Source organism: Pinus tabuliformis, chromosome 9 (genome assembly GCF_031772625.1).
Source record: "Pinus tabuliformis cultivar Carrire ecotype Pingquan chromosome 9, CPIR1, whole genome shotgun sequence".
Classification (NCBI taxonomy): Eukaryota; Viridiplantae; Streptophyta; class Pinopsida; order Pinales; family Pinaceae; genus Pinus; species Pinus tabuliformis.
Window position 1 is genome coordinate 771,242,345 of NC_142307.1, and position 14,872 is coordinate 771,257,216.

A 14,872-nucleotide genomic window follows, 5' to 3' on the forward strand; every position below is an offset into this window, starting at 1 on the left:
AGGTACCAAGTTGCGTGTATGTTTTCCTCATTGGTTTTGGCATGCATAGCATATGAATATGTATTTTTGGTCATGATCTACCACTGGCATGGAGGATTGCCTATTTTGATAGTGGATTACCTAGCCTTGCCATTTCTTGGATAGCCATGGAGATTGTGGGATTATTTTCCTTGTTTGTTTTGGCTGGTTCTCATGTTTCCTTAGCTTGGGTTGAGTTATTAGCTCCTGGAAGTGCTGGTTGGACAAATTCTCTAGAAGACCTATAACGACTTGGGTTGAGTTACTAGTCTTGGAAGCCTTAGTTGGAAAAACACTATGAAATCCCTTGGTGGTTTGAGTTACTAGTCTTGGAAGCCTTGGTTGGAAAAATGCTCTAGAAGCCTAGTGGCAGTTGTGGGTTGAGTTACTAGTCATGGAAGCCTTGGTTGGAACAAATTTTCTAGAAGCCCTGGAAGGCTTGGATGGAAACCAATCTGATGATGGTTTTGTGATATTTGAGTGTGAGGTGGAATCATTGTTTGATGGGTTGAGGTGGATGGCCTCTGGAAGCCCTAGATGGTTTTGGATTGATGTGTTCTGTGAGATCCCACATTCATGCTCGGAATATGGCACCGGGATGAATGGCTGAAGAGAGATTTGGCTCAACCATTCTATGGTTAGGTGGAATGTGGAAGTCCCACCCCAATTTTGGATTCTGCATCATCAATAAGAGGTTATTTCTCCTTTCACTTATATGAATATTATATTGGTTTATATGTGGCTTATATGGTTGTGATTTCATGAGTATTTCTGTAGCTATTATGCTGGTTATTTATGTATTTTATGATAGAAGCTATGTACGGCTATCATCATGTTTTTACTTGTAAATTAATGATCAATATATCTATGAACTAATGGATGAAATGGTAGTTGATGTATTGAGGCATCAATACTACCTAGCGATTCTCAGCTAAGTAATATAAGACCCCTATGCCCAGATCTATGATTTACACCTGTAGATTACATTTTCGTGATATGTTTGATGAAATGTTTGTCATGGCTAGTAGGGGTCCATTCAATGTCTTATTCAACTAATTGCATTAGTATTGTTTTTTTCATGTTATCTTACTATTATGAAGGTATCATGCAATTCTGGGCAATGACTTGGGCTCTGGACCTGAAAATGTGGCTTAATTCTTGGGGACGCTGGCACATAACTAACAAAAATAGTCCCTGAATGCTAGCTTGCAGGCCTATGAGAGTGTCCATAGGTCCCTGGACGCTGACATGCCCATAGAATGAGAGCGTCTTGAGGTCAAGTTGTCCAAAAGTTCAGTGGGACCGAAGGGCAAGTTTCCTGAAGTGTTGGATTGGTTCTTGATGGTCCTAAGGATAATGTTGAATGTCTATGGCATGTGTTTCCATTGGTTCCACTTCCTTAATGTGACTAAGGAGATTGAATCATATCATAGTGGCCTCTTGTCGCATGTTTACCCCGACTGGCTGAAGCCTTCCAAATAAGGTAGGAAAAGAACTAGGGAAGCTGATAGATTAGTGCAGGATGCGGGGGAGAATGTGGGTGCTCCTTCAAATTTGCACAAGTTGAGAAGGCCAACTGAATGGTACACTGGATACGTGGATCTAATGACTGAGCTTGTAGAGACTGAGCCATCCTCTTACGAGGAAGTAATAGAGTAACCTGTATGGTTTGATGCAATGGTGGAGGAATACAAATTCATTATAAAGAAAAGTGTTTGGGAAGTGGTCCCAAGACCGGCAGATAAATCAATTGTGGGTTTGATATGGATCTTCAAGGTAAAGCATGCAATAGATGGAAGCATAAAGAAGTATAAGGCCATATTTGTGGCCAAGGGGCACTCTCAAGTTGAGGGAATTGACTATGAGGAAACCTTTACTCCTGTAGCAAGGTATTCATCCATTAGATCAATTTTGGCACTGGTTGCGCAGATGGGGTGGAAGATCCACTAGATGGATGTAAAAATATCATTCCTCAATGGGGTTATTGAGGAGGAGGTGTACATTGAGAAACCAGAAGGTTTTGAGACATTTGATCAAGAGTCTCATGTGTGTAGACTCAAGCGAGCATTATACGGTCTCAAACAAGCACCATGTGCTTGGTACACTAGGATTGATAGTTATCTCACCGGTTTAGGCTTCACCAAAAGTGAAGCGGATGCAAACCTCTATCACATCTTGGTATAAGGTAAATTGTTGATCATTTTATTATATGTTGATGATTTGATTCTAATTGGTGATGAGCAATTGATCAAATATTGCGAGGAGGACCTTGCAAGAGAATTTGAAATGAAGGACATGGGTCTCATGCACTACTTCCTCGGGTTGGAAGTATGGCAAGGCGATGGGGAATTGTTTGTGTCTCAAGGCAATTATTCAAATGAGGTACTTCATAGATTCTACATGTATAGTTGTAAACCCATGAAGACTCCTCTAACAACCAACTGGAGGAATGAGGATGCCACTTCATGTGAAGAAGTGGATGCTACCATTTATCGGCAATGGTTCACTAATATATCTTGTGAATAAATGAACAAATATGTGCTATGTAGTCAACCAACTGATCCAATCTATGGTTAGGCCAACCAAATTATCTTGGAAGGTAGCTAAGCATGTTTTATGGTACCTCAGAGGCACTACCCAATTTAGACTATGGTACAGACGGATAGAGGGAGTGAAGATGCGTGGCTTCACAAATGCAGATTGGGTGGGGAGTCCATCAAACCGAAAGAGTACAACAAGTGGAATTTTTAGTGTTCGGTTTGAAGTTGCTTCCTAGTATAGCAGGAAGCAAAGATCTGTGGTGCTTAACTCGGCAAAACTAGAATACATTGCACAAGTAAAGAAACATGTGAGGTGATCTAGATGAGAAAGATACTTGTGGAACTGTTTGATAAGATGATGGATCCAAATGTGATCTACTTTGATAATCAGAGTTGCATCAAGCTCTCTGAAAATCCAGTCTTTAACGATCGATCTAAGCATATAGATATATGGTATTACCATTTAAGGGACTGTGTGTAGAAGAAGATAATGTTGCTAGAATACATTTCAATAGAGGAACAATATACTGACATTTTGACAAAGGCCTTGTCAAGAGGTGTTTTCCAGAGAAACCTCGCTTAGGTAAGGGTTGACAACCTCAACAGATCGAAGGCAGACTATTAGGAAGAAGCACTCATTCAAGCAATCAAACTATGAAAACTACTAAAGTTGGGTTCGTGAACAATAATCAGAGGTCCTATGTTTGATGTTGATCCCGTAGGGTCCAAACCCTATGCTTCCTCCAAAGTGTTCATACCTACAACAAGAACTAGAGAAGCATATACATAGCAAGTTGTCCAAAGAATGCACATAATAAAACATGTTAGATATTTAAGTATAGATATATAAAGCATGATATATTAGACATGAATTATAAAAAAATGAGATCACAACATTTTAAGAACAAGACAAAGCTTCTTTATTGATATTGGCAAATAGGAGTGGAAGAATACAACTTGATCTGACCACAACACCAGTGAACCTTCCTCTGGATCTGTCTATCCCAAGCCTCAAATATCACCTCTCAACATGTGCAAAAGGATGTCATATAATGGAAGATGAACATCTCTGCAAGGAAAAAATGGTTTCCTATGACTGGGAGTGCAGGAGGCATAAGGAAAATCAGACTTGATCTGGGGACAAAAGGACTATATCGGCGATATCCTATCTCCTTCTCTGCTTTAGGCCTTCCCATGAGGTGTATAAATGCCACCATAAATCAGTTGATTCAGTTAGGTCACGGGCTCTTGTAGGTGGGATTTCTGTGAAACTCGTAAACCCCGCCCGAGAAATAGGAATTTTTCTTTTCTTTTTTCTTTATATATATATATATATTTTAAATTATGTATGTGGGTTTGGTATTATGATACCCGTGTGTAGACGTGATTTTATAAGGGCAGAGTTGCATATTGAATTTCTAAATTTTTTTAATAAATGACCAATTCTGAATGGGAAAGGGCTGCCCAAGGCCATATAAGAGCATCAAAACTACAAGAGTGCTGAATAATGCTATAACATATGCTTCCTAATATATGAGGTCAGAAGGGGTACATGATGGCCAAAATGTATTAAGTACAAAGAGAGATCATTTGAGAACCTGAGAGGAGATCACCAGATTCCGGCCTGTTGAATACCTGTAGAAGGAATTAGAAAGAAGACTCATGTCTGAGGCGGGCATACCCATGCTCAAAGATAATAAATCATGTCCATCGATCAAGTACGAAGCAGATCCATCATTTATACATAAGTGTACAAATAATACTATAGAATACATAGTGGATTGTCTAATCATAGCTGCAAAGGAACACAACAGAGCTATGTCTCAATATCACATATATAAGAACTGATCAATGATGCTCAAAGAATGTCTGATCACTGATATTGCATAATTGATCCTCATAATAGTACCATATCACATAGTTGGAATAGTGGTATTGCATAAAAGTGGGATGTAAACATATAGAAGGCTACTGAAATGAACTGCAACATATAAGGGTGGCTGGTTGCACTGACAGAAAACTAAAAGGATTGACAAGCGAACCAGGATGCTGACATAACCTGAGGTCTTCACCAACCATAGATAGTATATTTCTACACGATGGGAATAAATGAGTTGAAGTCGACCATGTGAGAAATCGCTTGATTACCAGTCATTGATGTATACCATTAACAAACACGAGACAACTCATAGATAATGATGATGAGAGTCAAGATACCCCAATACAATCTAACAAGTGTGAATAAATGTGCTGAAGTCGAAGACTTGAGAGAATATATCAATCACGAGACATTGATGTATTCTCATTGTCGATAGCGAAGGAGTTTGCCACTGATGATTGCAAACCCTAATGTAATAAAAAAAGGACTCTAGATCTTATTCCTAAAGAAATGAGTTGGAGTCGATGGGAAAAGATCTATTGGAAGGAAGGAATTAAGGCATCCCACATCAACCAGCATGAGTGTAACCCGCAGGCCAATAATTTGGAAGAAATCAGACGAAAAGAGATGAAGTAACCATTCTGAAGTACGTTTTCGGCGTACACAAGATGTGGCTAGCACACGATAGAAACCCTCTGAACCAACCAATAATGAAAGATGACATAGAGGCGAGGAATCCACCAATAGGGTCAAATGGAAACCAAGGTACTACACGAATCCAAATGTGTGATAATGTAAGCTGACATCAAACACAATTGAAACCACTCAGTCAAAGACCCATGATACTGATCGATACTGAGCACAGGTTCACCTATCAATGATTTCAATAGGGCCACGGTGTGGCTCTAGGCCTACTCTCAGATCAATTTGTTGGATTCGATAAGAGAAGATCCACAGGCAAGAAGTTAATGGATACCTTCTTAACCAACATGAGCAAATGACCGAATAGATGTGATACTGAAGATAACTCTGACAGACTGGGTATGGCCAACTAAAAATAAGTCAAGAGACACTATAGAATGGCTGACACGAGTTGACTTCCCTTAAACAAAATCATGAATTATATTTGACTATATGGCATCATAAAATAACTTTGTATAAGTCTAAAATGTAGGAGGCATTAACAAACTCTCCATATGATTGGAAGAGATAACCAACTAGAGGAGGGCTAACTCGATAACAATGTTATGGCTCTCCTAAACTCAAACTAAGTCCCATCCAAAATGGAGGAAAGACTTGTTTTGAGTGATTTTTTTTCAAGGGAGAAATAACGTACTCTTGCTGCCATCAAGTATGGAAGTAAATGTCTCGTTCTCGCTCTTTTTGGAATATATAATTTTTTTGACTTTTTCATATTTGAAGCTTGAAAAAGAATAAAATAATGCCTATAGTATGGTGGAAAGAATGAGTGTCCAAAAATAGATGCTCTTGTTCCTAGGGCTGGAACATTCCTATGCTCAATGCAAGGTGGCGAAACTGGTCGTCGACACTCAAAGGAGTTTTCTTTCCATGGATGAAAGGTGTCAAGTCACAGAGGCAAATGAATGCATGGTTTTGAACTTGTAGAAAGGTCATGGTCAAAAGTGGCTTATACACAAGTCCAAATAAAGTTGGCTTAAGGCCAAAAGGATACAAGTAGTCAATATGCAATGTAATGATACAACTTAACACATGGGAGCCTCTAGGGTATAAAGCCAGAAAAATAATGAAGAAGAAGAGAAATAAGGCTTCATTGCAAAGTCATGGCGGGACTAAAGAGGACTCTCGAGCCTAATCACTTCTTGTAGCATGGGAAACATATGCTAGCGAATTTCTAACTAGGAAGCCCATGTAAGGAGTGGCTCTACTGTTATGTTATGATTTTATAAGACGACGAGTGAAAGTGGTTTAAAACCGCAACATAATGGGGTCGACCCTATGGAAAAATATCATAGTATGAGGTTAAAGTGGATAATGCAGCAGAAAGTGATATATCCTAACCTATATGCTAGTAATGAAAATGATACCTGCCATGATAGGTCCACGATCGTAGATTTGAAGTGTTGAAAACATATCTCAAAGTCTTCACTTATCCTAAAAAAAACAACCTTCCCCTAACATTTCGAGCCAAAAAATAAAAGTTCATGAAATAATAAAAATTAAAAATATGAACTTTCAGAAAGTGGGTTTTTCAAATTTCGTTATGAAAAGACATTTCAACTCACCGATATTCATTTTTACTTACAAGTGTTGAGAATTTGAGATTTTGGGAGAAATATTTGGGCAACCACATTCCATGATTTCCTCAACCCATTTGTCAACCAAAGGCTTCCAGGTAATTCTAAACTCAATTTGTCATCATTTCATGCATTTGGAATCAATTCAAATGATTTTTCACCGTAGGGGTTTTGAATTAAAATTTTACTTTTGTGTGTACATGGGTCAAGCTTTTGAAATCCGCATGTAGAAAGCCCTACACGCAAGTTTTCAAAGGAAAAGCCACATGTACACATGAATGTCTTTTAGAAAAGTCTCATACACACAAGAGGGAAGTTAGAGTTCCACAAGGTGAGGATAGGGGTGGCTGATGATCCCTTCCTTGTTGAGAGGGAGTGTTAAAAAATGCAGCAAGAAAATCTTAGTTTGACTTTGCCTTGGTCAAACTAGAGGTAATTTGAATTTCTACATCAGCAGAAATCTTGGAGGTAGTTAACTTAGGTAACATCGCTCTAGTCACTTAGTTAGCTTAGTTAATTCGAGTTGGAGAGATTGAGTTCATTTAAGAATGATTGATTGCTAATTTGTAGCAATCTAATTCAGTTATATTAAGTTGTGTTTAGTTAAACTAGTTCTAACTGCTGAAGGAACTAGTGGAAGGTCAGTTGCTTAGTGTGACTTCAATCTAACTCAGTGATCATCCAGTTAACTGATCAATCAACCCAAAGTAACTAATGCATGCAGAGACTTTGAGTTACCCAGTTGAGGTGGAGATTCCAAGGTAGTGTAACATTAATTGTAGACTATTCTTGAGTGTACAAGTGTTGCATGTAGTCTGATGATCAACCTTGGGAATTGCGCAATCTATTTTTGAGAAATTACTAAATAATAGGGCCCTAATTTCTCAAGGAATTGTGCAAGGAAATAGGGGTTCAAGTAGAGGAAGAAATTGACTAATTCTAGGTTGAATTAGGTTATTCACTTTCAAGTTGTGCTCATTTGAGCAAAGCAATTGTAATACATCTCTATTCATCAGATTAATGCAAGCAAGAATTGGGGCTTTTAGCATATTTATCTCCTTGGGAAAAATATTTTGTGCATGTGTGTCATTTCTCATTGCATGTTTGTGATTGATGTTATAAATTGTGAATTGAATTTCACAGAGCACTAGAGTAGATTTTTGTCCTATGATTTTGATTAAGATTGCATGATAAGTTGCAAATTTACACATGTTGACGGTGCTGGAAATCCGTCAATGTTAGTGTGAAAATTATTGGAAGGTGTACCGAAAATACTTCACTTAAATCAATAGGTGACAAGTGACCCTAACAATAAGTTAATGGTTGTTGTCATCTTAGATCTGAAACACAAATAGAAAACCTGCTGTAAAATAAGATATAACCTAAAACAGAAAGCAACAATATAAAGAATCCAACATAATAACCCGATTGGAAAGACAATTTTAAACGAATAATCTTTTATTGATAACACCATGTGAAGGAGATCTACAAATTGGTTTGTAAGCCCCCCTCCATGGGATGGGTCCTTTGATATCCTTGACACTTTAGAAAATTGATCTCCTCTCTCAATGTGAAAAACCCAAACAAAAGTGAAGAACTCAAAATGGGAGCTCAAGAAAAATGACGATAATGTTGACGATGGTAATGATCATGGTGAAGAATGAATGAAAAACCCTCCTTTATATAGAAAAGTAACGGAGAATAATAAAATATTATTAACCAAATTCAGATCTAACTACTTGGAATACTTTATTATATTTATTGGAGAGGGAAAAGGAATTTAAAATGGTTAAATACCTTTATTTAGAAATAATTAACAAATAAAATGATTTATTAATTATTTCATGAGAAACAAGAAAGGTGTGAAATCAAAATAATTATTAAATAGTGATTTAATAATTACTGTAATAACATAAATAAGGAAATTCAAATAAATAATGATTTATTTAAATATTCCTAAGGGATTTAGTCAAATGTGACAAGGAATAATTATTAAATAATGATTAAATAATCATTCCTAGAGAAAATTAAATAAATAATGATTTATCTAAATAGTCTCATGGGGTTTTTTTATTTAAATCAGAAAATAATTTAATAAAAGTGGTTTATTAAATTATTCTCCATAGTGAAAGTGATTTTACTATGGTAAAATTAAATCTACATGGTGTATTTCGATCCACCTAGTTATAAATGGCTAGTTGATCGTTTTTTAGTGATAATAGATTTTCCCCACACGTATGAGTGTTAGGAACAAACTGTATGACTGAAATACATTGTAAATTATGCTTTCACGAGATGCCAAAAGGGGAGTTAGAGAGAGAGAGGGAGAGAGATCCAGAGCAAGTCAAGGATGGAAAAATAATGGAGGGGGTGAGACCTACAATACTGATAGAAGTCTCCTTTTATGTGGTAGTACATGATCTCAAATGAGGCGGGGGAGGTTTACCCATACTCGCCGAGATAATTGCGTACAAAGAATAATGGTGAGCCCAACAATGTGGGATTGAGCTATAAAGTACATGATATATGATACATGATACATTGACATCAATGGGTCAGAAAATAATACAATGGATCCCATATACATAATGTGCTTGGAAAAAACATAGGCCATGACTGAATACAACAAAATTTGAGTGCATGAGATATAATGCCCCTCAAAGTGACATGGGGAGGGGTGATCATAACTAAGGAAGCCCTGCTGAACCAGAAACGGGTCTGAAGATCTGAATGGATCATTTCGAGGAGACATGCATGATGTGGGTGCTGCAACTCATGGAAACCAAACCCATCAAATCTTTGGAACTGCATCAGAGGTTGGATCAACATCTGTGGTCATCTGGGCATGTGGGGGGCTACCGAAAGGGCCACCCTCTCATGAGATCTAAAACATCTTGCACATACCCCGGGAATCACTAGGATAATTGTCTTGATCACCAAACTGTCAAGTGTACGAATCACAATCGTGCGATAAGGAGCTGATGTCGAGCACATGAGAAACAACCAAGTCAAAGGGAAATGATGAGTCCCTTTGTCTGATCCAAGGCACTAAAAAAATATGGAAGATGGAACCAAGGTACACCATCCTTTAGACTACTCTGATGGAATAAATGTGTTGAAGTCGACAGAAGAGAGCCCGCCAGAGTTAAGGAAATGAGGAAGCCTCAACAAAGGCACGAGGGAATATAGCAGAGTGACTGTGGACTGACACCAGGGATAATGATGGAAGGAAACACAATGGATGGAGGACTGATGATTTCCCTTGTTAGAGCATAATAAAATATGTTTGACCTGGCAGCGACTGACTCGATTGCTGAGGGGATAGTTGATGACTCAAACAGGGGTTCGACAAAGATGAAGTAGAAGGATTGGAGGCCAAATATGAACAAAATGGAATAAATATGGCATGATGATGAATGAAACACTGTAACAGGACCCAATTGGGACTTAGAACAACCTCCATAAGTACAAGGGTGACACATCTCGGATGTGCTGAACAAGGGTGACTCGATGATGTTGCCATGTGGGATAGGCCCGGTGGGGACCATGAAAGCATGATTAACTGATGGTTACTCATAATGAAAATCAACACGTGATTCAACTAATACAAAGGTAAAGTGGTACCAAAGTATGGATGGCTCAGATGAAGAGATTTGGTTTTAAGAGGTGGCAACATGAGACCTCATGGAAAAAATGGCTTTCGAGTGAAGTTTCAAATTACCAAAAAAAGGGAGAACCATTAGAACTCGGTGACAGATCTCCAATGGTGCTAACGGTTCGTCAAACAAAGCTACGGTTTGGTCGCAATGGGCGACGAAAAAAACTAGGGTTTTTCCTATAAAAGGGCTTTTTGCCTCCAAATCCAATTCATTTGCATAGTGAACTGTGGAGAATTTGGAGAGGTGGAGAAGGCCCTAGATCTTGTGGAGATCGTAGTTGACAAACTAACCGTCGGAATCAGGATCTTCGACTTTCAGGTAGGTGACCTTACTAGTCTAAAAATGGCCTTAACATTTCTTGGAATAATGGTTCCTGGTGAATAATTAAGGAAATAAAATATGACGTGAATGAACTACTAGAGGAGGTCTAGAATCATCCTTGCCCACTAAGTCAAATATGGGATCTAAGTGGTAAGTGTGGCATCACATAGAGTATAATGTTTCAATGTATGGTATGAATCATCTACAATATGTGATGTGTATGTGGCTTGTCGGAGAGGCTGCTAGGACAAACTATATGAGGAATGAAAGGATAATTGACCATACCTAAATCAGTGGGTTCTAGGCCAAGACTTATGTTGATCAAGTGGGAATGTGGCTAAGGGGGGAACCATCATGACCCCAAGCATGGGATACTTCCCCCTAGCATATGTGATGGACGAGACTAATCTAGTATGAAAAGGTGGGAATGATGCCCCCTAACAAGAGGAGTTTGTGGAGTGCCATTGTGTTCCAAGTTCTCAACTAAGGGATTTAGTCATCTCAGCCCAACTAGCACGAGATCCTCCAAAATATGATGAGGAGATGTAGGGGCATATGTGCCCCCCAGAAGGGATATATGGAGTACGCTATGGGCATACCAAATGTATTTAGAGTAGTGGAATCCAAACACATTTAAGTCACTTGTCACCTAGTGACTTAAGTGAAGTATTTTTGGTACACCTTCCAAGAATTTTCACACTAAAAAATAGATTGATGGTTGTTGTCGTCTTAGATATAAAACACAAACAGAAAAGCTACAATAAAATAAGATATAACCTTAAACATAAAGCAACGATATAAAGAATCCAGTATAATAACCCAATTGGAAAGACAATTTTAAATGAATTAATCTTTTATTAATAACACCCAGTGAAGGAGATCTATGGATTGGTCTGTAAGTCCCCCTCCATGGGATGGGTCCTTTGATATCCTTGACACTTCATAAAATTGATCTTCTCTCTCAATGTGAAAAAACCCAAACAAAAGTGAAGAACTCAAAATGGGAGCTCAATAAAAATGATGATAATGTTGACAACGATAATGATCATGGTGAAAAATGAATGAAAAACCCTCCTTTATATAGCAAAGTAATGGAGAATAATAAAATATTATTAACCAAATTCAGATCTAACTACTTGGAATACTTTATTATATTTATTGGAGGGGGAAAAGGAATTTAAAATGGTTAAATACGTTTATTTAGAAATAATTAACAAATAAGATGATTTATTAATTATTTTGCGAGAAACAAGAAAGATGTGAAATCAAAATAATTATTAAATAGTGGTTTAATAATTACTCTAATAGCATGAATAAGGAAATTCAAATAAATAATGATTTATTTAAATATTCCTAAGGGATTTAGTCAAATGTGACAAGGAATAATTATTAAATAATGATTTAATAATCATTCCTAGAGAAAATTAAATAAATAATGATTTATCTAATTATTCTCATGGTTTTTTTTTTTATTTAAATCAGAAAATAATTTAATAAAAGTGGTTTATTAAATTATTCTCCACAGTGAAAGTGATTTTACTACGGTAAAACTAAATCTGCATGGTGTATTTCGATCCAACTAGTTAGAAATGTCTAGGTGATCATTTTTTAGTGATAATTGTCAAGCAAGGGGGTCTCCCCAATGTGAAGTCCCAATTAGACCTCACACCGTTTGGAGTAGGATCCCCATCTAAAGTATCAAATCAACTGCCATATATTCTAATGGATTTTCCTTAGCTACAAAGTTCAACACAAGAGAGTAATGCACATGTACTTTTGGATTAGCAAGTGAGTATGCCTTGTGAAATGTTCAACTACGAAATGTATCAATGTCCTTCTAGCGAAAGGGAAGAGAAAAGTGGGCCCCTTAAAGACAAGTAATAGTACTAATCTAGAAAAGGCACACGAGCATATACATAAGAATGAATCGTTGATCAACCAATAAAATAGTTCACAAGGAAGCAACGATTGTTAAAGCAAATACAACACACCTTCAACAAGATAAGTACTAAAGCCACTAAAATAGTTCAATTTCCTTAGTACAGATGAAACAACATACATTGCAAACATTCAAAGAATAGTCTTAAAATATTCACGACATATGCATGAAAGCATGTTGGCTCAACGAGCTTCTGAATTAAGTAAAAGTTTCAAGGTACATCAAGACAGTGAACACCACTAACCCCAATAAAAGAGCATTAGAGCAGTCACTTGCTCCTCAAATGCCCTGTAGGAGGAGCCAAGTTGAAAATTCCCCTTGCATGAACAATGCCGGTCTATATATAAAAAATGGGGTGATTATTCACCTCCCTTGTGACTCTTGGACTACTCTCACGACTATTTGACTTCTCTATGACCTTTTGAATTCCTACATGAATTTTCGCATTACAGATGACTCTTGTACTTCCACTTTACATTAGATTCCTCTCATATAGAATTTACATAATCCACAAAATGACATGTCACATGATGACTCATGACTCGACATGACATGACACTGATGACATGGAAATGTTAAGTCACCCTTTATTTCTTCTTTCTTTCTGCCTTCTTGAGAGATGGAACATGGTCTTCTTCCTCCTCCTCCATATGGCTTGAGTATAAGGAGTATTTAATGTGATCGTGATTCTTTGCCTTCTATTGTAATATGGTGTTCCTTCGTCTTCTCGCCTAATGATCACCTGGTCATCTTCAACTCCATAGGTCTCTTCTAGCATGGTCTCCTTCCCCTTTTCCTCCATCATCATCATGTAATTATAAGATAAAGTACCTACAACTAAAATCCATTCATGACAAGATGACATAAGTCCAAAAATCCTCTAATCTAACATGCTCCATGAAATTACTTGTTAGGGTTGGAACTAGTGACTCGTTGAGTGATTAACTCAATGATTTCATAGTTCTGGGGGCCAAGATCTAGGATTGCGGCTTGAGATAGTGCAGTATGCAGTTCAGGATGGCCAGGGTTAAAGGATTGCACAGTTGAGGGGCTCAAGAGCTCAAGGCTGGGGCTTAAGGCTTGAGGTTTTCCAATGAACATTTTTGGAAGGATATACTTAAGGAACTACGTAGTTGAGGGACTCAGGGAGTTAATATTGAGGATTGAACCTTGAAGTTTCCAAATACCTAGTTCTGAGATGTCAGGCTAGGTGACTGCGTAGTTGAGGGGCTTAAGAGCTCAAAGTTGAGGCTTGAGGCTTAAGGCTTGGAGTTACCCAATGCACATTTCTGGAAGGAGAACAAGTTGGGAGATTGCATGGTTGAGGGGTTCAAGGGATCAAGCTTGATGCTTGAGGCTTGAAGTTTCCCAATGCACAAACTTGGAGGGAGAACAATCTCATAGATTGCACATTTGCACAGTTTTGGAGCTCAAGGGTCAAGTTTGGACACTATGAATGCATAGTGCACAATTCTAAGAGGAAGTGTGAGGGCTTGAGGGCTGATACTACGTAATGCGTAGTTCATGAGGTTTGAGTGAGGTCAAGCTTCCCAGGAGTGGATTTTCCAGATCAGGCTAAGTGTGGAATCAATGAGACCAAAGTGAACAAGAAAAAGGCTTGAGCATGATCACACACTTATAAAATTTGAAGACACAACATTGATCACTTAGAATACATGAACACCATACTTCCCTCAATGCGACAACATTGTGACCTCTTTCCCTAAGTGCGACACTAAAGGTACACTTTACGATGACAATGATGACACTTGTGCGACAATGTATAAAACTATCAGAATGAGTGTAGAACATGTTTATATAAATAGAGGGACTCATAAACACCGAACTTACCCTTTAAAACAAGCCAAAACTCTAGTTTACACGATATGTGACACTTCCCATGCCAAAAGACGACATTAGCTATATGAAGAGAGAAGTGAAAATAATACTTGTGATATGTGAACGACGATGAAATCGGCACATGCCAGAGAAAATATAATATGAAAATGACTCCAATCAAAGTGAAAGCAAGCAAAAGAAACAGTAGAAAACATGAAAATGACACTCGTGAAAGTGAAGGTGCACAAAAACAACATTTCGAAAAACTCACCGAAATGGAAGTACAAACACATCCAAATGTGAGAAACCGTCAATGCAAATGTGCACTGACTGTCGACATGAATTGAACATTGCACATGCAATGTCTTGGTGGATAGTGCTAGGCATGTTCAAGCTTGTGT